The following is a 23,469-nucleotide window of genomic DNA, read 5'->3' as shown; positions in this document are numbered from 1 at the left end:
CCAAAGTGTTCAACTTACAATTTTATCTAGCAATTACAGAGTACTTGTGTAATTCATAAATCTTTTATATACTCTGAGTTGTTTCTGTGAAGGGTGAGAGAGAAGGATCAAGTTTTATTCTTCTTCATGTGTGCATCCAGTTTTCCTAGACATACTTGTTAAAAAAGACTATATATGTTGTTTTCTAAAAGCAATCCATTGTGATGTGATAAAGAGTAGTGGTAATTATTCTAATTTTTTTGTATTTACTAATACTTGCTTTGTATTCTAATATATGATCTATTTTAAAGAAAGTTCCTTGTGTTGCTGAAAAGAATATTTGGTATGCTGTTTTTCAGATGAAATAGTGTGTAGACAACTATTAAATTGGTATTATGTGAAGTAAAGGTGAGATTTAGAAACTTTATTGATGTTTTCTCTATATAACCAGCCACTGGTTACAGTGGTATTAAAGTCACTCACATTTATGATTTTTATTAGATTTATCTGTTCCTTTAGCCTGAATAGTAATTATTTTATAAAAGTTGGGTTAACTGCCATACACATGCAAATATTTATAACCATTTATCTTCTTGTTGAGTTTTTCTCTTTAACACTATGTAGTGACCTTCTTTGACACCTTTGGGTAATTGTTGCTTGAAGTCTGCTGTATCAAGTATAAAAATAACTACTACTTTTTTTCTGGCTTACATGTGCATGGAATAGATTTTCATTCTTTCACTTTTATTCATAAACTTCTTTGCATGTCAGGTGTGTTTTTTGTAGAGAGTATATATTTGGGTCTTTTTAATTAATTATATCAGTCTATGTCTTTTAAGTTCATAATTAACACAATGTGAATTCAGTGTTAGGATAGTGAGGTTTGTTTCTCTCTAATATAGGATTTACACTTAATAGTCAATTATTTATCTACTCTTAAAGTGCCATTTATTCTATTGTACTCTCCCTTGATTTATTCTAATATTCTTTTTGTGTATATAGAATCTCATTGTGAATCTTTTGCAAAGGTATTTTAGATGTAATAATTTTTTTAGTTTATTCTTGTCTTGGAAGGTTTTTATTTATGCTTTGATTCTGAAGAATAACTTTGATGCAGATAACAATGTATACTGGCAATACTGAACTAAGACAGATGAGATTGGACACCAGAGGAATTAGCATAAGCAGGTTTATTGTCTGCAGACTGTCCAGCAGGGGCTTTCACCTAAAACAAATCCTCCCTCTGAATGTCAAGTCTAGACATTCTTTGAACTTTATAACCAGTGGTAGGCAGGAGGTGCTTGGAGATGTACATTTTTGTAATGGTCTACATAAAAGTGATTTTTTTGAGTTCTCAGAAGGTACCTATTTTCCCATTTATTAGAACAGTTTGGGATTTTGCAGATTATACCATAAAAGCAGAGTACGTACATTAAGTTTGTGGTTAAATTTAGTTTTTGTAGGACAGAGCTGAGCAGTAGGAAGTAGAGCATCTAAATACAGTTGATCCCTTTTTCAGAGATCCTTGCTGATATTTTGTTAAAAAGAAAAATTGTGGTGAGAGTCTCTGGAGAAGCTTAATTAAGATGAATATGTAGAGGAGGTTGTGCTGCTACAGTGTTTTTCTTTCAGTGTTTGAAATATATTATTGCATGTTCTGCTGGCATTTAGAGTTATCCAGCTACATTACCATTTATCAATAACTTTTTGCTTCTCCCTTGAATTTGTAAAAATCTTTCTTTGCTCTGAATTTTGTCATTTTAACCCAAATATGATGTTGAGACATTCTTTATGGCCATGTCTGTTAGGTTTTCTAAATGTTTTCTGTACTTGGATGTCCATCTTGTTCTCACAATTAAGTAAATTTTTCTGGAGTAAGCTCACCATAAGTTTTCTATTTCATTAGTCCTTATACACTCCTTCCTTCAATACCTTAGTCTTCAATTGGTCATTTAAAGTTGTCCTAGAATGATTGTATATTGTTTTAAAGTCTCTCCTTTTTAGTACTATATGAAAATTCTACTTCATTTACCTTGTCTTCAATACTTAACATTCTTCATGACATATTATACTGGTCATATTTCCCATTTGGAATTTTAGTTGAAATAATAAAACTTATGATTTTTAAATTTTCTACCTTGTTATTTTTTTCTGAAACTCTATCTCCTTGTTGGAATATTCTTTTGAAACTTGAATTGCCTTCATTAATTTATTTCTTAGTACTTTAATTTCTTAAAATATTTTCACAGTAGTTTGAATTCTTTGCTCAGCATATTCTCCACATCAGTGTATGTGGATTAAGTTGTTGGGGAAATAAGAACTTTGGTAGTATCCTAGTGGTTGCTCTTTCTTGTTTCCTGATTTAATGTTCAGTGAGGTTTTTGTATACTTTCAAATAGATTTCTCTTTTCCTCTAAGATGTAGGTAATTTTGTTGGGTAGATTTCTCTATGGATATGCCCTGACAGAGTTATGTTCCATATTCAAAGCCCTAACTCATTGACAAAAGTTGTGGGACCACAAATATATAGCACTTTAGGAGGAAAGAATAACTACCAGTAATAGTAAAAACTTAAAAGAAAAGAAAAACACATGTTGATTTTTAAGGAAAACAAAAACTTTAAAAAAATTTTTTTTTCAATTCCAATAACCAATGAAGAAGTGGTAATAATGTACAATGCCCAAAATTTAGGCATTAATGATTCTAAATTTAATACTAAAATATATAGAAAAAGTGGTTATATAAAAAAGATTGACAACAAAAATGTGGAAAAGAAAAAAAATGGAGCACATCCAAATGAAAAAGTAAGAAAAAATTACAAAGTAAGAAACAATAAAACAGTTAAATATTATGTAATTTAGAATGAGAATAACAAAATTTTTTACAAAACTACTTACAAATGCAAGACCAAGAAAAGTATATAATTTCCCTAGATGATATAATTCAAATGTAGACAGTTTCTTTCACATTTTCAAGTCTTAAAATTAATCATCATATTGGGGTTTCTGAAGAACAACTTTAGTTTTACTTGTTTCTTCTCAATTCTAGCCCAGACAGGCCTAACAAGCCACTGTGTCCTAGAGATATAAAACATTCAAGACAATTTAATCTGTCAAAGACAGAGTCTCAGCAGTGAAAACTTTGTAAGGGAGGAACCCACTCAGTGAATTGCCAGGGAAGTGAATGTTATTGCTTTAGTTGAAGAATTGGCGGTTCTTCCTTCAAAAATGCCTCTGAGAATAGTAAAATGACCAGACATGGGAGATCATCTCACCTCACTAGAGATTCTAGCACCAAGTTTTCTACCAGAAATAATTCTTACTCTCACTGTTATATAGTTCCTACAGTCACATTTGAATGTAACTCACTTCAGTTTCTATTCCTTGGATTGACTATGTAACCATGTCTATAGATTTCAGAGCTGATTGAAGATCTGTTTCTTAGTTTGTATTATAAATAGAGCCTGACATTGTTGGGTCTTGAAAATATAAGAACATAAATGCCAGGGTAACTGATCTCCCATAAAGTAAGTCTATAAAAATAACTCCAAGTGAAGAATTTTCCTATGTAGGTGATTATGAGTCTATTGAGAAAAATCTGCAGTGCACCTGTCCTCCATTAAAATTTCTGGCAGAATCCAACTGGCTTCTTTGCTGAAACTGTTTACTGAAATTTTAAATATTCTTTTTATAAGACTAAAGGGCGTGAGCATACCAGCGAACAGCTTCCACCTAGCCAGTTTTTCCCTGACAACTGCTGCTGTTAAACTCTTTTATGAACACTTTTGTTACACTAAAAACTTATTTCTGGGTTTTATTTGTCCATTGTCTCTATGTAATTGCACCCCCAGTGTTTGCCTCTTACCAGTGTTTGTGCAGACACACACCATTTGTTTTGAGTCAAATTCAGGGTGCAGTCAGTAACTACTGTATGCATCTAAATACATACTTTTTAAAAATGATTTTCCCTAGAGTGGAAATTGATGCATACTCTACCCTCATATATTGGTAAAATCAAGAAAGCTTTTTAAAGCAACTTCATCATTTTATTAAACTAGTTTTTCTATCAGTAAAAGTTTTACCAAAAATATGTAGATTTCTGTAAGCCCTTGCTTATCTGAATGAAACACTGAAAACACAGTTTGTTTTCTACTTGATGTAAAATAATTCAGTCTCTATAACAAAATATCTCAGTTCAACACTAAAAACTTAGAATGTGTACAATGTTTATTTATGTGTAGCAACTGTGTATATGTATATTGGTGTATCTATATATGTATATATACAATTTAAATTTATTATGCATATTATATATTATATATGTTAGAAGCTCTTCTTATTTTAGTGGTATGTTATGAGTAGGGTTAGATATAATGAGGTTGCTTTCTTTTGGAATTATGTACATCAGTTAGTGCACTGTGTGTAAATAGTTTTTTTTTTATTTTTCTTCTATATTTTTTATATAGAGTTAGTAGCCAAATGAAGATAATACTTGGCTGATTTGCAGAGAATGCATTACACTCTGATATAAAATGTTTTTATTTTCAATATGTACTCAAGTTTCTAAGTCTAATTTATTTCAGATCTGGAAAATTAGGTGTCTTCTTAGAATAGTGATTAGGCAATCTTTGTGCAACTCATTAGTGATATTAGTTTTATTAGAGTGTCTCTCAGATTCATCCTTAGAAATTTGTTGGGCATTTATCCAGTGATCAACATCAAAGAGCAAATCATGATGTAAATTGACATATAGAAAGTAAGAACCACTCATTATAAAATCATTGGATATGTTTGTTAAAACATGAGCACTCATATGTTTTAAAAGTTAAAGAAGTGAAAAAATAGTGAGGAAAACATTGAAATGGTATCAGCTTATCAAGTTGCAGCAACACGGTAAGTTGGAGTGTCACTAGAGGAGCTGAATTATTAGGTTTATTTCCAGACCTTCTTAGAGAAAAGTTGAAAAATAAGAAAAAGGTGGGGAGTAAAGCTAATGAAGATTGAGAAGGGTAAAGATGACAGACAAAAAAAAGGGGGAAAAATCAGGAGCTAATTGTTAAGGGAGGTGAATACAGGTTAGATATTAGAAAGTGGAAGAGCAGAGTATTAGAAAAATAAGAAGATTTGAGTTTCCATTACCAAAGCTGGTCTAAAAGATAAAGTAAAAATTTCTAACAGTTCTGGTCTTTGTCAATATTAAAAAGAAATAAAGGAATGAGTTTCAGATCATAAAAAGCTATATTTGGTTTATCATAAATAAACATAAACATATTATTCCCTGTGAATGTATATAATTAAATAACATATGAAAGGTTTATAATTCCTAAGACCATAAATATTGCCCAAAATAATAAAATCATTAAATAAAAAGAGGGTATATTATGGGATGGTCGGCAAAGTCATGGCCTGGTAAAATGTTTCCTGTAAAATGTAAATAATAATAATAAAGAGTAAACAGAAATAATGTGCAGAGACAGGAAAGGTGGCAGAGTGGCTTTTTGTCTATGTGGCCACATTTATTTATAACAATAGGTTACAATAGGTTATTAGTACCATAACCACATTATTGTTTAGAGTATCAGTAAGGTTGCTTATTCTGTAGTTACATTTTACAGTTACATTATGTAATGTTAGGAGCTTTGTGCAGCTCTCAAGAATATCCATTTTCACAGTTACTGTTAGGCAGGCAGCTCCAGGAGTACCGGTGCTTGGTGAAACATTGTAGTTAATAATACATTTAACGATGCTTCCAATGCTCCTGATCCACATGACACATTCTGAGTTGCAAACAAATGAATTGCCCCATAGAAAAATCTAAATGAAGTGCCATTGCATCTTAGTTTAGGGCATAAACAGATCAAGTGAATACATAAATCTTTCGTTCTGATTCTGTCCCTGTGCAAAGGGGAAGGAAAAAAAGACGAAGACATAGAAATTGTATTTTTAGATAGAGTTTTTGAATTGCCAAGAAAATGAAGTGGAAGTAATCCAAATAAAGAATGTAAAAAAAGAATCAAGACCACAGATCTAGAGATTGCTTATGAAAAAGCAAAGGGAAGGAGAAATGAGGAGGGAACCAAATAAAATAACTAGGTAATTTTGAAAATAATGATAAGAAGACTGAGGGAATGCATTTCAGCTGGTTTCAGTATATTTGCATTGAATACAAAGATGAGTTTATTACTAGTCAGAGATGGTTGTGATCAGGGGAAATGGGTAGAATTGGGGAAACCACCACTATTCTTTTTTTCTCCATAACTACCAAGCATATGGAAGAATGTGGCATTGATGTCAGTAGTTGAGATGAGAAACGTATCATTTCAGAAGCATTGGAAATTTTTAAAAATAGTTAATTTGAAGCTGGGATTGTGACTCAGTGGTAGAGCATGCACCTAGCATGTATGTGGCCCTGGGTTTGATTTTCAGCACCACATAAAAACAAATAATAAATGTATAAAAAAGATAGTTAATCTTCTCTTTGCTGAAACCATGGTTATAGGCATTCTAGAAATGCACTCTATTACTAAGCTACATCTTCATCTTTAAATAGCTAATTTTCTGATAGGACAGGTATTTCATGAAAATTCTTGAAAGTCTAACAAGATATACCAAACCAGGCTCCTTTTGAAAAGATCAGACTCTATAGATTAATTCTTTGCATACCAAAGCTTTTATTCTTTGTATATATGCCAATGAATTTGAAATAAAAATGTATTCATATCTGATAATTATTTGACATTTCAGTTCACTTTTCCTTTTGGATTACCATATTTTAATACTTTATGCTTATTATATATTATTTATTATATTTGGTTCCTATCTTTTCACATGAGTTGATAAAGAAACTTTCAGTTGGTTAGACCAGAGGATACAGTAAAAAAAGACACACCACTGTCCTGCATGGACAGTGAGCCATAACCCCACCCTGCTAAAGTATTGTATATATAAGCAAACTCATAAAACTCCATGCTGATTCAGCAAAAATGTATGGGTGGTTTGTCATATTCATGATTTGTGGATTATGTATCCCTTTTGCTTTTTTCTCTCATGAAAATAATTAAATTTCTATGATTATCTTGAGTTATTAACTGAATATTACATAAAATGTACAACCATTATTTAATATCTTCTTCCAAACTCATACAGCCTATTCTAGATAGTAGATGTTTTCTTCAAAAGAATACAGTAGGGACGATGGAAGCAAGGATATGCAAATCAGATAAATTTTGTAATAAAATTCTCTAGAAAGAACTATATTAAAATATTTGAAATGCTAGATTGTCCCCTAAGTGGTGGGAAGATAGTTAATTTTCTTTTTACTGAAACCATGGCTATGGAGGACAAATAGCACATGTGAGACCCTGAGTTGGATCCTCAGCACAACATAAAAATAAATAAAATAAAGGTTTTAAAAAATACACCAGTGTCTATATTGGCATATAAGTTTAAGAAAACATTTTTAAAGACACACCAAATTGATTTCGAGAAAAATCTTTATCTCAGACATTTCTAAAATTAAATTTCCACAATTGGAATTTTTATACCTGTTAGGTGAATTATGAGACTCTATTTTTTTCCTCCAGATTAAAAAAAAATTTATAGGTGACAATAATTTTCAAATCTTGGGAAATAGACATAAAAATATTGGATTAAGGGTAGTGTGTGAAACAAAACCTGTTTAAAATTTAATTTCAATTGTAGTATAATACCCACTGTATTGAATAATTACTTTGAACTCATATAGTACTTGATACCCCTGTTTATTCTGTGTCCATCATCACTCATGTGATCATGTCTGTAATCATGCACACAAATAATTATTTTGTATATTTTATTCATTTCCTGTAAAACTATTTGTAGGAAATTATGATTTTCTGAAGTTGGTTTTTTTATTTTGTTTTGTTATGTTTTGTTTAAACCCAGAGTTGTAAATTTAAAATTACTTACACAAACCACTGTGTATATTCCCTTTTATTGTCCCTTTTATTGCCTTCTTTGCTTGTTTTTTTTTTTTTTTTTTTTTTTTTTGCTTGTTTAGTTGTTGTTGTTTGGTTGGTTGACTTTTTAATGGTGGGCCTGAACACAGATACTTTTGCATGCTAAGCAGTGGCTCTATCACAAAGTTTTTCCCATAGAGTGCTCTGATTCATTGGATAATTGAGTTAATTGAAGATTCAAGAAATTGCCCCCAAAGAACCAAGATGAGTCCCTTCAACATAGGAAAACATGAAATTGAAAGACTGCATGTAATCCCAGACAACTTAAAAAGTTGCTGTGTTTTATTTCACATGCCATTTGAAACCTTGTTTAACAGTCCAGAGCCTCTTATTCCAGAATCTGAGGTTTGTCCTTTATTTAATAAAAATTCATTCTACACTATCCCAGAAAATGATACATCCTTTATATTTCTTGGAACATTCCCTCAATTCTGGCCTGCCTTCTCTATATTTTTGCACTCTTGCCACCTCTTTATCTCTGCCTATAGGTATGTTCTCCACATTTGTTCTGTCACCAACATTTGGAGCCACTGAGCTACGATGTTCATGTGACCATAAACCTCTCTTTAGAATGTGAAAGACCAAGCTTTTGAAATTTTCCAGAAATCTTTCATAACATGAGTTCAGCTTTACTCTTTATCCGTTTCCCCCAACTTCACTGTCCTATGTCATTGCTCCTTACCAGTTCCTATATTTTGAGATAAATACTGACCCATTTAATGCTTGATTTTGTGTCCAACTACAGCCTTCAAGCTTTTTCCAGTTTCTGCCTCTGGCTGGTAACTTCACTTCTTTAGTCTCTGCTGAGAAAGCCACTATACCTGTTACCATTTTTTCTCTACTCTCACTTACAAGGAACTTAATCATTTGGGTTCAAGTAAACTGTTGTCTCCAAGATAATGTAAAAGAGGTCCCCTCAATCCAAGAGCCAAAGAACTAGACAAGGGAAGGAGTAATTTGAGGTCAACTCGTAGATATCTAGTAGAACGGCTGAAATGCTAAGGTAGCCCCAAGGAAAGAAAAAACACTTTATGACAAGGAGATTCATAATCATGAGGGAATGAACAAACATACTGAGTCTTTTGGAACATATATTTTTTTCAGAATAATGAATTAACACCTTGCATATACAAGTTTTTTTTAAATAATAGTGTAGAAATTCTCAGTCATTGTGGAAATAACTACTGATTAATAGTTTCTTTTGAAAAGTTACTGTTACAAGAAAAAGAATAGAAGATGGTGTGGATTCCTACATTTAAAAAATTGTTTTTTTAATGACAGTGGAATGTGTTACAATATTTATTACACATATACAGCATAATTTTTATATCTCTTGTTATATATAAAATATGCTCATACCAATTCATGTCTTCATACATGTATTTTGGATAATGATGACTATCACATTTCACCATTCTTGCTAAACCCTGCCCCCTCCCTTTACCTCCCACTCCTCTGCCCTATCTAGAGTTCATCTGTTTTTCCCATGCTTCCCCTCCCTACCCCACTATGAATCCTACATTTCTTATATTGTTTTTTAAATTAACTTACTTTTTTTCATCTTGAGTGGATATAGTTTGAGATGTTTTTGCATATTGAACCTGTTGATATGTAGTTTGTCCCAGGTAGACTGCTGAAGTTTTATGTTACTAAAAGCATTCCATAAAGTAGTAAATATCTGGTAGGTACAATGGTAACCTCTAAGCACATCTAGTTGGAAGTCTGAGACAGGAGCATGGCAAATTTCAGCAAGAACACTTTAGAGAAACCCAGTGTCCAAAAAAAAATAATAAGCTTTTGGGTTCAACTCTGGCAGAGTGCTTGCCAAGGTTCCAATGTCCTGGGATTAAATCACTGAGTTCACACAATTATACCCCCACCAATAATCATCTAAAAAGGTAAAAAAATCACCTAAACATCAAGCTTATTATTACTTTTCATTTTTGATAGACTCTTATTCTGTATAAATCTTCTAATTAGTTTAAATACATATATTTTAATATAAATATAAATTTAATATTATATATATATATATTTAGCTGAATCACTTGATATAAATTATCTGAAGAAGAGGAGGAAGGTTTTTGTAGCATAAAAAAAAGCCACAGATGTGTATACACATATTTTTAAATTTCCAATTTTCTTCTGTGTTACTTGTTTTAAGAAGTTTATAAAGCCAAATATAATTTTCTTTCATTACAGTGCTTTGAAATCCCGAAGTGATAATTAATATTTAAGTCTCAAAATAATTAACTGATTATGACTCTGAAAATAGCATTACAACTTATGATAACATATAGGTAAACATTTGTGCTTCCATTTTTCTATCCTCCTTAAATGATGAAGATGTTAAATGGAGTTTTGAATATCCATTTAAAATAATGAACACATATAATGGTAGTGGCAACTGAGTGCATTAATGGTAAAGGATAGTCCTTCCTAATAGCTCAGTTTTAGTTACATATGAACATGCTTTCATGCAAAGTTAAATATTTTATATGTCCTAGACCTCAGTGTCTCTGTCAATGCAAATAGTATCCTCAAAAAAGATATCCAATGGCCTATTAAGGAAATTGAAACCTCCCAGAAAGAGACCATTGCTTTTGGGTTCAAGCAAGACGTCTTTAGTTATTTTTTCCTTTTTTTTAAATTTTTTTTTCAAATTTTTTCCAGTTCATTATGTAAGGGAGTGTACATCAAAGCTAGGAATAAGATTTCAACAGAAAGAGTCTTTCTTCAGACAGGTTTATTGGAATTCTGGCAACTCTCACTCATCTCTGAGATGCTATGTGGCTATGTGACACCAATGTATGATACCATCTCCACTGCCATGCTTTCTTTAGGGTTGTACTGGTATGTTGTTGGAGGTAGGTGTCTTTTTAAAAAAAAATCTATAATGTTGAATAATGCTGGCTCCTTATGCCATTTCTGGTCTGAAGAGCAGAACTGGGTCCTCATTTTCTTTCAGCTACATAAAGTAAGGGATGATTATAAAATACAAGACCTCACTCATGTTTCCAGGGAATTTCTAACCCAACACTGATAGGCAGACTAGAATAGTGGGAACCATGATGTTTCAGCTCCAAGTATCTAATCTTGGGACAGTGATTGTTAGGATGGAAAGCATACATTTATGAGGAATGTCTCAACATTTCCTGGTATAATTGGTTTGATCCCTTGACTCTCCCAAGGTAGAAGAACACAGCAGGTTAAGAAGATAGCTCTGAAGCCAGAACCAGGATGAGATTCTCAGGCTGCTATTCACTAGCTATTTGGCCTTGAATAAGCTACTCTCTGGCCTTGTTTTTCTCATCTATAAAATGGAGTTAACTCTAGCACCTGTTTCCTAAAGTTGTCATAAAGATTAAACAAATAAATATAAGTAAAATATATAACATGTACTTAATCCATGCAGGACATTGCTACACATTTAAATCTATTTCAGAAAGAGAAACAGTCATATTTCTGCTGAGCAAGCATTTAGCTTCAAACCCCTCACTGTTCTTCCTCTAGCCAAGTCCCCCTGCCCCAGGCCATTAATTAAAATAACAGACAAGATCTTTGTCTCTTAAAGTTCTATAGAACATTTTTTCCTAAGCAATGCTGTCTATTGCAATGCAAATAAACTCCTTATTTTATCATGAAATCATTTCTGGATCCCACAGTCATTAATTTCAAACTCAGACTTGTCTTTGTAGTTAATTATTAGTTTTCTCAGGAGTTGAGAATGTAGAGCTTTTATTAATTTATGAAAAGTTTAAGTACCCACCATGATGATGGTTACAGAGGTGACAGTGGTATCCAGGAAGATACAACTGACCATTGGTTCTGGTGCATTAGAAACTCCAATCTGCAGAATGAGACACTATCTCAGTGAAGCCTCTATTAAAAGTGTGGCAGTTTCCTACTGTGTAAGGAGGATGTGGGATTCCAGAAAAGAAGTTGCTGTGGGATCCTGAGCAAGCCTTCACTTGTCTGGACCTGTTTCATTATCTCTAAAACAAAAAGATTGAATTGAAGGCTCTTTTTTGTTCTTTTCTATCAAAAAGACTCTTAATGGATGTGAAGTCTGACTCAAAAACCTAGGGTTTTTTCACTGAGACAGTTCCCTCAACCAAGTCTTACTACCACCCACTGAAGCACACAAAGGGGGTGAAATAACAGCTCCCATTTACTGAGTGCTAAGTGCTGAATGTTTTATATACATCATTGCACTTAATCCTCAAAATAAATCTGTGAAGTAGCTATTAACTTTTCAGATGCCCAGAGAGTTCAAGTTGGAGGACAAATAGAGCCTGGCTTCTTTTATCTGTTGTTTTGGTATCAGGGATTGAACTCAGGGGCACTCGGCCACTGAGCCACATCTCCAACACCATTTTGTATTTTATTTGGACACAGGGTCTCACTGAGTTGCTTAGTGCCTTGCAATTGCTGAGGCTGGCTTTGAACTCCCAATTCTCCTGTCTTAGCTTCCCTAGCCTCTGGGATTATACCCTGAAAGCCTGGCTTCTTCTTTGTAAAAGGGGAAAATAGACTAAATTACTAAAGCCATTCTATAAATGAAGATCCATTGTATCCAGTCAGCCAGTCCCAGGTTGGGGTCCAGAACTGTGGGATTCCTGGAGAAGGTGTGAAAAAAGGATCATTCTTGGTTTCTTTGTTTACTTTGTTTTGTATCAGCCATACTGATTTTATGAAACAGAATCCAAGAAGTTCTAGAGTCTTTGAGATCCTCCAGGGCAAACACTTGATTCCAGACCTCCTTCTCAAGAATTCAGATTCCTCCACAGTTCCTCTAGGGAGAGGTACTGAACGGAGTTCCCCTCCTGTGGGTTTTCAGTTTGCATCAGTGCCCTGATGCGACTTCATTTTTAGGTCTGGTTTCAAAGCATGCTTATGATTCTACCACAGCCACATATTTTCTGAGTCCATCTTCCTTCCCTGCAATAAGCATTTAAGTCTACAGAGCCAATCCATCTCTCTTTGTTTCTCTCTCACACACACTCACTCATATTCTCTCATTCTTCAAAGACTTTTTACAGTTCAGAATAAACACGTCAAAATGAAGGCTATTGCATGAAACAAGAAAGTACATACAAAAGAAGTAAAAGCCTGATTTTTGAATCTTCAGCCAAGAACTGAGAGATGTCTATGAAACCATGCTACTCTAAGGACTGAGGGCTGCAATAAATAGAACTCATCAGAGACTGAGACATTCTCAGAATGAAAAACACAAACATTTATTAGGAGCAGCTGCATGTGTCTGAGCTCCTGGAGGGATATAGGAGAGCACTGGCTTCATTCACTGTTATGGAAAAGGCTATGCAGTCAGTGCCAAAAGGAGCTAGCCAGACAGCAGCATCCACTCCTCCCACCTCCTCTGGCTCTGGGCTACAGGCCCTCTTACCCCACAAGGCAACTGGTGACCTCGTGCCCCTGTCAGGCAGGAGAGTGTGGGGACTTCACGGGCATCTGGGGCAGGTGGGTCTGCTGGCCCGTCTTCAGGTGGGCAGGGGCAGGATCTGACCTGGACAATAAGGAGTGGGCTCCCCTGCCCCTGAGGCAGAAGGACAATAAGGCATCCCAACAGGAAGCACAAACCCTGGCCTGTGGGCCAGTAAGGAGGTACTATTTCTTGTCACCTGGAAATGGAAGTCTTCTTACTTCTGGTCAGACTTTCACTTCTGGTGGGTTCTCTGGATAGTACTTGGCAAATAGGAATATGAAACATCCACTTAAATTTGAACTTTGGATAAGCAAATGGTACTTTTTCAGTATACATTTGACCTAAATACTGGAGAGCATACTTATACTAAAACATTTGGATTTATCCTAAATTTAAATAAATTTGAGCATCTTTTATTTTATCAGCAGTTCTGTCCCCCTTGTAGCCTTCCCTCTGGATAAGCCTGGTCCCAGGTGAAAGTTTATTCAAGCTACTCACTCTTAAGCAGAAATCTGCTTAGTTCTGATTCTCCTGTAGTTTTTGGTGAAAAGGCAAAGACCCTAGACTATATCTGCTGAATAATGCCTCTGGGGTGGGGCCCCAGTACGCATTTTCTCAAGTTGTCATATAAGTGATTTAAATACATATTTCTATTAATTATCTATGCTTCTGGACAAATTACCCTAAAAATTGAAGCTAAAAACCACCATGGGTGAGAAATTTACTGATTTAGCTTTATGATTCTGACTCATGGACTTCCATGATGCTGCAATCAAGGTGTTAGTTTAGGCCGAAGTCATCTCAAGACTTTACTGGCACTAGAGAATCTGCTTCCAAGCTCACTCCTATGGACCCTGACAGGTCTCAGGTACTTGCTAGTTATGGCTGGAAACATCTGTTTCTTGCCACAGGAGCCTCTCTATAGGGATGGCATCTGGCTTTCCCAGAGTTAGGAATGAGGGGGAATAGGGTGAGGAAGTAGGACCAAGTTCATAAAAGTGAACCATCAACACAAATCCACCTAAGAAAGGAGGGAAGAGAATTATAAAAGTAAGAATAATACAGAGAGACAAAACTCATAAAATGCCATTGTAGAGATTGCCTACCTCTTCACTTTCTTTTGAGAATTATTACTACAGATCAGTCCTCAACACATCGCAACCAAGACCATATTTTGAAAATTAGACTTAAAAGTCTTTATTCACTTATTTTTTCCTGCTTTCATCCCTCCTCCTGATCTACCCTTTTGGTGATCTGAAGCAATAAAAATGGAAACTAAAAAGAAATAAAGAAGAAAAACAACTCAAAATGACGATCTTAGTAGAATAGCTAAATGTTAAAAATGTTCACATATATTATTTGAATACAAATCTCATGCATATATAGCTCTGTTCTCCTAAAAATATCTAATTATTCAATGTGGTCTTTGGAGAATCTCCCATGAAATATTAGAAATATATGAGCAGGCTGACCAATTAGGTGTTTGGTCATCTTCATAAGAAAGAGTCAAGAAGAGATCATGTCAGGGTAAAGCATCTGCTTAGTGTGCATGAGACCCTGGCTTCAATCAACACTGCTGCTGCTGCAAAAAATAAATAAATAAAATAAAATAAAATAAAAGAGATAACATTAGCTATTGTGCTCCTACCTGGAAACTGAGTTGATCCACTTTGTGATGCAGTGAAGAGGGCATGAGCTTTGAGCTGGAATCTAACCAATATGTGACTTTAGCTATCATCTCATTTAGAAAATAGGGACCATAAATCTGCTATAGTGAAACTTAAATGTAATGATGCATATGGAAATGCCCTATAAACCAAGAAGTGTCACTTCTGAAATGAAAGGTGGAACCAAAAACATCACTGGCTTTGTACTTTCACAACCAAGTCTGACATTTGCTCTTTCAATGTTTTAAGTAGGCAGATTCCGATGACTTCCTGGAAAAGTGAACATAGCCCACAGAAGCCATATGACACATATCTAATTTCCTTCCTTCTTTCCTTGTGCCCCCCCATCTTCCTTCCTTCATATATTTTTTTGTTGTGGTGGTGTAGGGGATTGAACCTAGGGCCTCTTTTATGTGATAGGCAGTTTGTATACATCAGCAATACCACAAACACTTGAATAATATATTATGCTACAATGTGACAACAGTTGCAACAATTTTCAGCTTTATTCTAATCTCTGTGTGTGTGTGTGTGTGTGTGTGTGTGTACATGTAGGCTCACACTGGGGAAGTAACTTGTTATTGCTAACCAAGCACCTTACCACTGAGATACATCCTAGCCCCTTAATGTTCATTTTAATTTGCAACCCCAAATGGATCTACGTTGTTCCCTAGAAAATGCTCAGCTCCCGAAAAGGACAGTCATCTTTATTGTATCCTCAGTGACAAGTTTTACAGGAAATCTGTGCAAAGTTCTGATGAGAAAGACATGATTCATTTTTCACAGTTCTGATGGTATGACTCCCTCCTCTATCAGAAAGAACTAAACCTTCCTAGCAGTGCTTCTTCCCTAACTCTCTTCCACTCCCATTCTTCAATGTTTGGGAGGCATTCTGTTGGGTAAAAAAGGCAGTGATCTATAAATTGTTAAAAGTGTTCATCCCCTCTTTCTTTTTTCTTCCAGCTTTACCAATTCTGGTCAAGCCTGCCCAGTTATATAAACCCAAATTCATATTCAAAACCGACAATATTGTTTCGAACTGACTGCTTTTCTTTGAGGTGGTCAATTATCAAGAAGGGCTGTAATCTGCTTTTGGTCCTTCTGCCTCCTCCATTCACCCCTGTGCCCTGGATGTGAGTCTGAGGCATCCTTCAAAGACACAGGACTGATTGTGATGCAAAGGAATGATGACCTGACTCTGTCTCTTCTGTTCCCTGCACAGATAAGTGATTCTGGACCTCTTTGTGTCTCAATAGGGAGAATGTTATCTGGCTATCCTATGGCATAGGGGTGGTGGTTTTAAAGATCAAATCAGATAGGATTAATATAAATAAAAGACCTTTTAAAATATTAGCATGCTATATAAATATGAGGTGGTTAGTTTATTAGAATTCTACCTTTGATGTGCTTCAGATATCTGGCCAGCTGAGCACTTAAAGTATTTTTATTTGCATTGGTTACTAGATGAGAATTTCCACTCATTGATCTTAGAAAACTTACCCAATAATTATAATAATATCAATACTTACACATGTGTTGCCTCACACTCTCTGTTTTGTAGTTTCAATGCCTAAGAGGTTGATTTTTTCCCTAGTTCTTAATTGGTGGTGATGTGCCACAGACTAGATTCTAAGGTGTGCCTTTCCCGAACATTAAAGATGGTAATATTTCCTCTTATAGAGAACTTACTTTTTGATTTTATATCATTTCTAGATATATCATTGCTAGATTTGACGTGTTTTTAAAATCTATTTTCGAAATGAGCAGTTTTACCTCAATGACATTGAGTTTTTAAAAAAATTAGTAGTACTTAACCTAACCTTAGACAAGTACAATTAAAGAGAAGATTATAAACACATTTTTCCTGATTTGCTAAGTTGAATACAACTTGCAATTAATATATAACTAAAACATTAAAACCATGTCAAAAGAAATGACAAAAGACAAAAATGTTTACCTACAACCTTAATAGTCTGATATCAACAAGTGAATAGACTGAAAATGAAACAAATTGTTTGGATATCAGCATTTTCCTTCTGAAGAAGAAAGGATGAAAGAGCTGTGTTAAAAGATTCAGCTTCATCCCACAGCTCTTTTCATCTTTCCAGGGCACTTAGGGATTAGTGGGTAGGGTCAGCACCTTGCATAAGATCTTGCAACAAATTCTTGATGAAGCTGAGCAAAAAACATGGTGGTGTTGAACCCAAGTGCCTACATATTTGTCAAACATTATTTTGGATGTTTCTGGGAGGATGTAAACTCATATAGACATACAACTTTTAGACTCAGACAGGATCCTTAATTATTTTAAGTACACTGGCTGGTGAAGTGACTGTAAGTAGAAGTTTGCGGTTCTGCCCTACCAGGAGCCAAAAGGCTGGGCTGAGTTCCCTTCCTACCAAGTACAGGCTGGGAGATTTGGAATGAGCCACTGAACTTTTCTCATCTGAAAAACTGAAAGCACTTTAAAAATACTACTGTGTAATGTTTGGTATTATTTTACTTACTGTATTTCCTAAGTTAATAGTAATAGCTAAAGTGGGTGTGGTGGCATCTCCCTGTAATCACAGGGACTTGGGAGCCTGAGGCAGGAGGATCACAAATTTAAGGCCAGCCTCAGCAATTTAGGAAGGTCCTATCTCAAAATTTAAAAATAATAAAAAATGGCTGAGGATATAGTTCAGTAATAGATTGCCCCTGGGTTCAATACCACACACATACAAAATAAGAGCTAACATCTATCCTATTACTCCCATTAGGTGAGTAGTATGTCCTTATTATACAAATGAATGAACTGGAGCATAGAAAAGTTAACCATTGGCTTAGGTCATGCGGCTAGGATGTAGCAGAGCCAGGCTCTACAACTAAGTCTATCAGAACAAAGAAATGATTAGCTCTGTGACCATGGGGAGTTATGTAACTGCTTTAAATGGTGATATTCTTGTATGTACCATGGGATACCCATCTACCTCCTAGGCCTATCATGAGAATTCAGGAATGACATTTGGGGCAGAATCTAGCACAGTGACTGGTGTGTGCTCTGAATGTGATAAGAATTTCTATTACAGGCACCTGTATGGATTGCCTCCTCCCAAAATCTATATGTTGAAATAATACCCTCTAATGTGATGGCATTATGAGGTGAGCCTTGGGGAGGTGATTAGGTCATGAGGGTAGAGCCCTCATGAATGCCCTTGTCAAAATGCACAAGAGCTTTCTTTCTTTGCTCTCTGCCATGTGAGGACAAAACAAGAAGAGAATCATCTGCATATTGGAAGAGAGCCCTCACCAGCCACCAGATCTGCTGGCACCTTGATCTTGGATGTCCCAGCCTCCAAACTGTGAGATACAAATGTCTAGTGCATAAACTACCTAGTCTGGGTATATTTGTTACAGTAGTTCAGGCTAAGACAATAGCTCATGTCCCAAATCACCAGACCCTTTGCACAATCCAATTATATGCTAACAGGGGAAGCCACCTTATTTGCTGGAAATCAATGGCTAATCTGCCATATTTATCAAAATCTTAAGAAATTTTATACTTAGCCAGACTCGTGGCATACTTTCAGTGACTTGGGATGCTGAGGCAAGAGGATTGCAAGTTCGAGGCCAGACTCGGTAATTTAGTGAGCCCCTCAGCAATTTAGAGGGACTCTGTCTAAAAATAATAAAGAACTAAGGATACAACTCTTTGGTTCAATCCCTAGAACCAGACAAAAAACAAACAAAGAATATATAATGAAAAATCTAAGCTATTCTATAACTTGATTTTTGATAAATCGAAGATTCCTCAATATGCACCACCACAGTTTGCACAGGTGAGGGTGGGGAGATAAGGAAAATGGTGAGATTCTTAAAGGAACATAAATTGGAGGCAATGGTAGTATACATGGGATTAGCAGGAAGTCTGTGAGAGAGCCTTCCAGGGGTCTGTCTGATACACCAATTTCCTGTAGAAGCAAAATGACTAAAGATAGAGGATGGTGATGCCATTATTAAAATAAGGATGTGAAGCAGAAGAGTTAAATTTTGGAGAAATCGTGCTCATAAATGGACATACTACTGGTTGACAAACTGAAGAAGGTGCCAGACAGGGAGCTGAGGAGAAGAGGCCAGAGCTTGAGAAAGGAGTCTGAATCAGAGGTCTACACAGGGTGTGTCTATAATAAGCTTGTAGTTAAAATCAAGAAAACTGAAGATCTATGAAGGAGAGTGTGTAGAGGTGAGTGGTCATAGGACAGGGATTGTGAGATATGGCAACAGAGAAAAAAGATGAATTAAAGATGATGACAACTGAGAAAGGAAAAACAGATGGCTGGGCAGAGGGGAAAACCCAAATCTCCTTAAGTCACCAGGAGGGGCATTCCAGCCCCCAAAAGGAAATAAAGAATGAGAGTCCCCATGTTCAACACTAATATTTCCAGTGAGTGTTGGTTCTGTATTCCTCATACTCTCCACATTCCTTCTCACAAGTGAATTTAGAAACTAAGTCTAATGTATCACCATTAATGTTAAAGATTTACTGCTTTTTTTTTAAATATCCCACAATCAAAAATTTATTCTAATTTATGTGAAAAGACTTTGTATACCTTATTGATTCTGTAGTAATGACAACATTTATAGATTTAGTAATACATTGTTGAAACATCTGTGGCAACATAAAGATTTTTTTTTTTTATTGTTGGTCGTTCAAAACATTACACAGTTCTTAATACATCATCTTTCACAGTTTGATTCAAGTGGGTTATGAACTCCCAACTTTACCCCGTATACAGATTGCTGTTTCACATCAGTTACCCTTCCATTGATTGACATATTGCCTTTCTAGTGTCTGATGTATTCTGCTGTCTGTCCTATTCTCTACTATCCCCCCTCCCCTCCCCTCCCCTCCCAAAGATTTACTGCTTTCTGAAAACCAGGGACTTCCATCCTGATCTAGGTTGTATTAATTTGAGACCAGAGCTTCTTATCATTAGTACCAACACATTTGGGAGGAGGTCTTCTCTCATTTTTATAGAATAAGGGACAGGTATACAGTTGCACAAAGATGGCACTACTGCATATAACCCACTTGGAGACAGACATACCAAATATGAACCTGGCATATGAAAGGCAGGTTGGAAATATCAATGTATGAAATACAAATGAAGCTGTATGACCATCCACATATTTAAGAATTGTTGTTTCTAAGGCCAAAGCAGAAAACATTTCAATATTTCACCTTTATTCATTCTCTTTTTTTTCAATTATTCCTGAAATTCTGGTATTTCCCTGGGCCTTATCATGGATGTTCAATCCATCTGTACATTTGGGGTGATTTATAAGACTTCATCTTTCAATATCTACCCATTACTCCCTCAAACCTAGTTATTATATGACGATTACACATGTCTAATCAGGTTTGCAGTGTGTGGTTGCTCAGGCTGGTAACTGCAAAGAGCACCATTGAGAGGGGATGTCATTCACACAGGAGACATTGTTACTGTTTTGAAGTTAAAACAAAAAAATTCAAGTTATAACTGTTGACTCCAAAGTTGTATGATTGTGTACATAACAATTTTCTGGCAGAAGGCAATAAAATCTGTAGTTCTCATAAACTTACCACATTACAACATGAAGTTTTAAGGAAAAGGGTCTCTTTATGATGTGTACCAAGGTGCTATGTGGACTAAAGAGCCTTGACTCCATCAGGATGCTCTATGGACACCTATCTGACTTGCAACATCTTAGTCTAGCTCTATGATAGTTCCTGAAACCATCCCTTCCCCTCAATTCCTACTGCTACTGCCTGAGTGCAGACTCCACTTTCCCTGTCTCTTTTCTGGCCATGGTTAATGCTTCCTTCCTGATCTTTTTATGACATATCTAATCCTATCTAGTCCACCCTTCCTACAGTTGTCAGAATGATTTTTCTACAATAATTTGACCAGGTGACTTCTCTGCTTAAAGTATTTAAATACTTTCTTATTGCTTACAGAATTCAATTTACACTTCTACATATGACATATAGGTGTTCCATATTCTTCCCCTGCCCTCGTGCCTACCTATGAGTTACTTCCTCCACAATGATCTAACCACACAGAAACCAAGTTTGATATGCTTGCACTACTTGTCTATAACATTTCACAGGTTGTCCCATGAGTTTCAATTTATCCTTCAAAAATATCAGCACAAGTCTCCTCCATGAACTCTTCCCTTACCATTCAAGTAAAATTGACCATACTTCCTTTGCACTGCCACTATAACTGATTTATATCTTTATTATTACAATTATCCCAAAATCACAATGATTTTTTCCTATGTCTCTCTTATTATGGGTGAATAGACAGTTTAAGGATATGAGATACATCTTATTGATTTATTTGTCCCTAATATCCAAGAGAGTGGTGTGTATCCCTGATACTTAGCATAGAGACTGTTGATTGAATTGAATGGAAAAAAAAAGCATTGAGTTTCAGAGAAGCCATAGAGGGAGGCTTTGATAATGAGATAAGGGAAAAGAACCATATTGTGGATTTTATATAAGTTGTTCTAGACTCTATACATAGGACCTTAGCTTTGAATTAAATCTGGAGAAAATGCAACAACAATGAACTACATTTCATTTGCTGTTTGTTCATTTATGTAAGTATTCTGAAAGGTCTCCAGAAACTTCTCTGCTAAGTTCTGCCCTCTGAAGCCTCCAAAAGTCTGCAACACTGGGCTCTTCATGTTTTTCACAAGTGGACTACTTCTCTTTTTTGGTACATTCTGCTGTGAACTACCAAACCAGTAATGTCCTAAACATTATTGATGTCAAACAGGATTTTTTTTTAATGAGAGTAACCTCTTGATTCTTTCCCCCTGTGACTGCTTACTCTCTTCTGTGACAATGGTGGAGTCTAAAAGATAAAATGAAGAAATCTGGGTGAGCTGGACCTAGTGGTACATAATTGTAATCCTAGCTATTAGGGAGGCTGAGACAGGAGAATTGCAAGTTCCCGGCCAGCCTCAGCAACTTAGTGAGACTGTATCTCAAAATAAAAAATAAAAAGCCTGGGGGAAAAACTCAGTGGTAGAGCAACCCTGGGTTTAATCCCCAGTATGTCCCCGACCAACAAAATAAATAAATAAATAAATCTGAGTGAGATATAAAAGTAAACCACAGGCACACTGCTATTAACTTGGAACTCTTTCTTTTTGACAACTGAAGATTATGTTTTCCTGGATCATGTTATGTGCCGCTTACTTAGGACAGTGTCTTGAGTATCCCTCCAGCTTGCAAGAGTTTACCAGTCTGAAGTCTCAGAATGAAACAGTTGGGAGATTGCCTCCTTCCCTACCTTTGTTCCCATACATTACCTAGCTTAACTATAGTCACAATGCTAGTCAGTAGGTACCATTCTCACTTTACAGAAAGGAGAGCATTCAAAGAGTTTAAATAGCCTAAGGTAATACAGCTAGATTAGGTAGTAATCAAGTGAGCTGCTTTCTTTAGAGAAAAATAGACTATTCAAGCTTGGGTACACAAAGGGAAGGTGATCATATCTAGAACTTAAATGGAACTGTCTTCCAGAGTTAACTGGGAATTCTGTTCCTACCAGCTATACAACACCTCTCCATTTTGCTCCTGTTCCTTGGAATCCCAGGTTAGCAACCAGACACTTATTTTATAAGGGCAAGAGTAAATAGACTGAATATGTGTATCTAGTACATACCTAAAAATAAAAAGCAAATTCTGAACAATTAAAAAAAATCCTGTAACAAAATTTAGAAATACGATAGCTATTTTACAAGAACATCATTATACTTACACAATAAATGTCACTGAAATCCAAAAACATTCTCTGGTTAAACATTTATTGCTTGTGAGAATGTTCAACTTGTTTGTCCTGTTTGTAAGTTTCTAGATATCAGTCCTGTGTTCTATTGCATGAGATTATTCTTTACACTCATTCTGAATGCTAAGTGTAAAGCTTCTCATTTAAGCTTTGGATAAATCATGCTATTCTTATTTAGATCACTTTAATATGAAACTGTTCTATACATGCAGTACAAACAGATTTTCAGAACACATTATTTTGGGGTGGGGGAGGTTAACTGGTCTTTAACCCAGGGGCACTTTACCATTGAGCTATATCCCTAACCCTTTTTTATTTTTTGAGATGGGTTCACTAAGTTGCTGAAGCTGGCCTTGAACTTGCCATCTTCCTGCCTCAGCCTTCTGAGCCAGTGGGATTATAGTGTGCACCACTGCACCCAGTTCAGAACACATTCTTTAAAAGAACAAGATCGAGTATTGAATGGTAGATATACAGTATTGTTGGTACTTTAACTATAACTCTGACAATGATTTATCTAAGCAATAATGAGCCAATATATGGGCCTGGAATTTAAGTAGA

This window comes from Ictidomys tridecemlineatus, unplaced genomic scaffold, assembly GCF_052094955.1.
Source record: "Ictidomys tridecemlineatus isolate mIctTri1 unplaced genomic scaffold, mIctTri1.hap1 Scaffold_100, whole genome shotgun sequence".
NCBI classification, from domain to species: domain Eukaryota; kingdom Metazoa; phylum Chordata; class Mammalia; order Rodentia; family Sciuridae; genus Ictidomys; species Ictidomys tridecemlineatus.
This window is presented reverse-complemented; position numbering follows the sequence as displayed.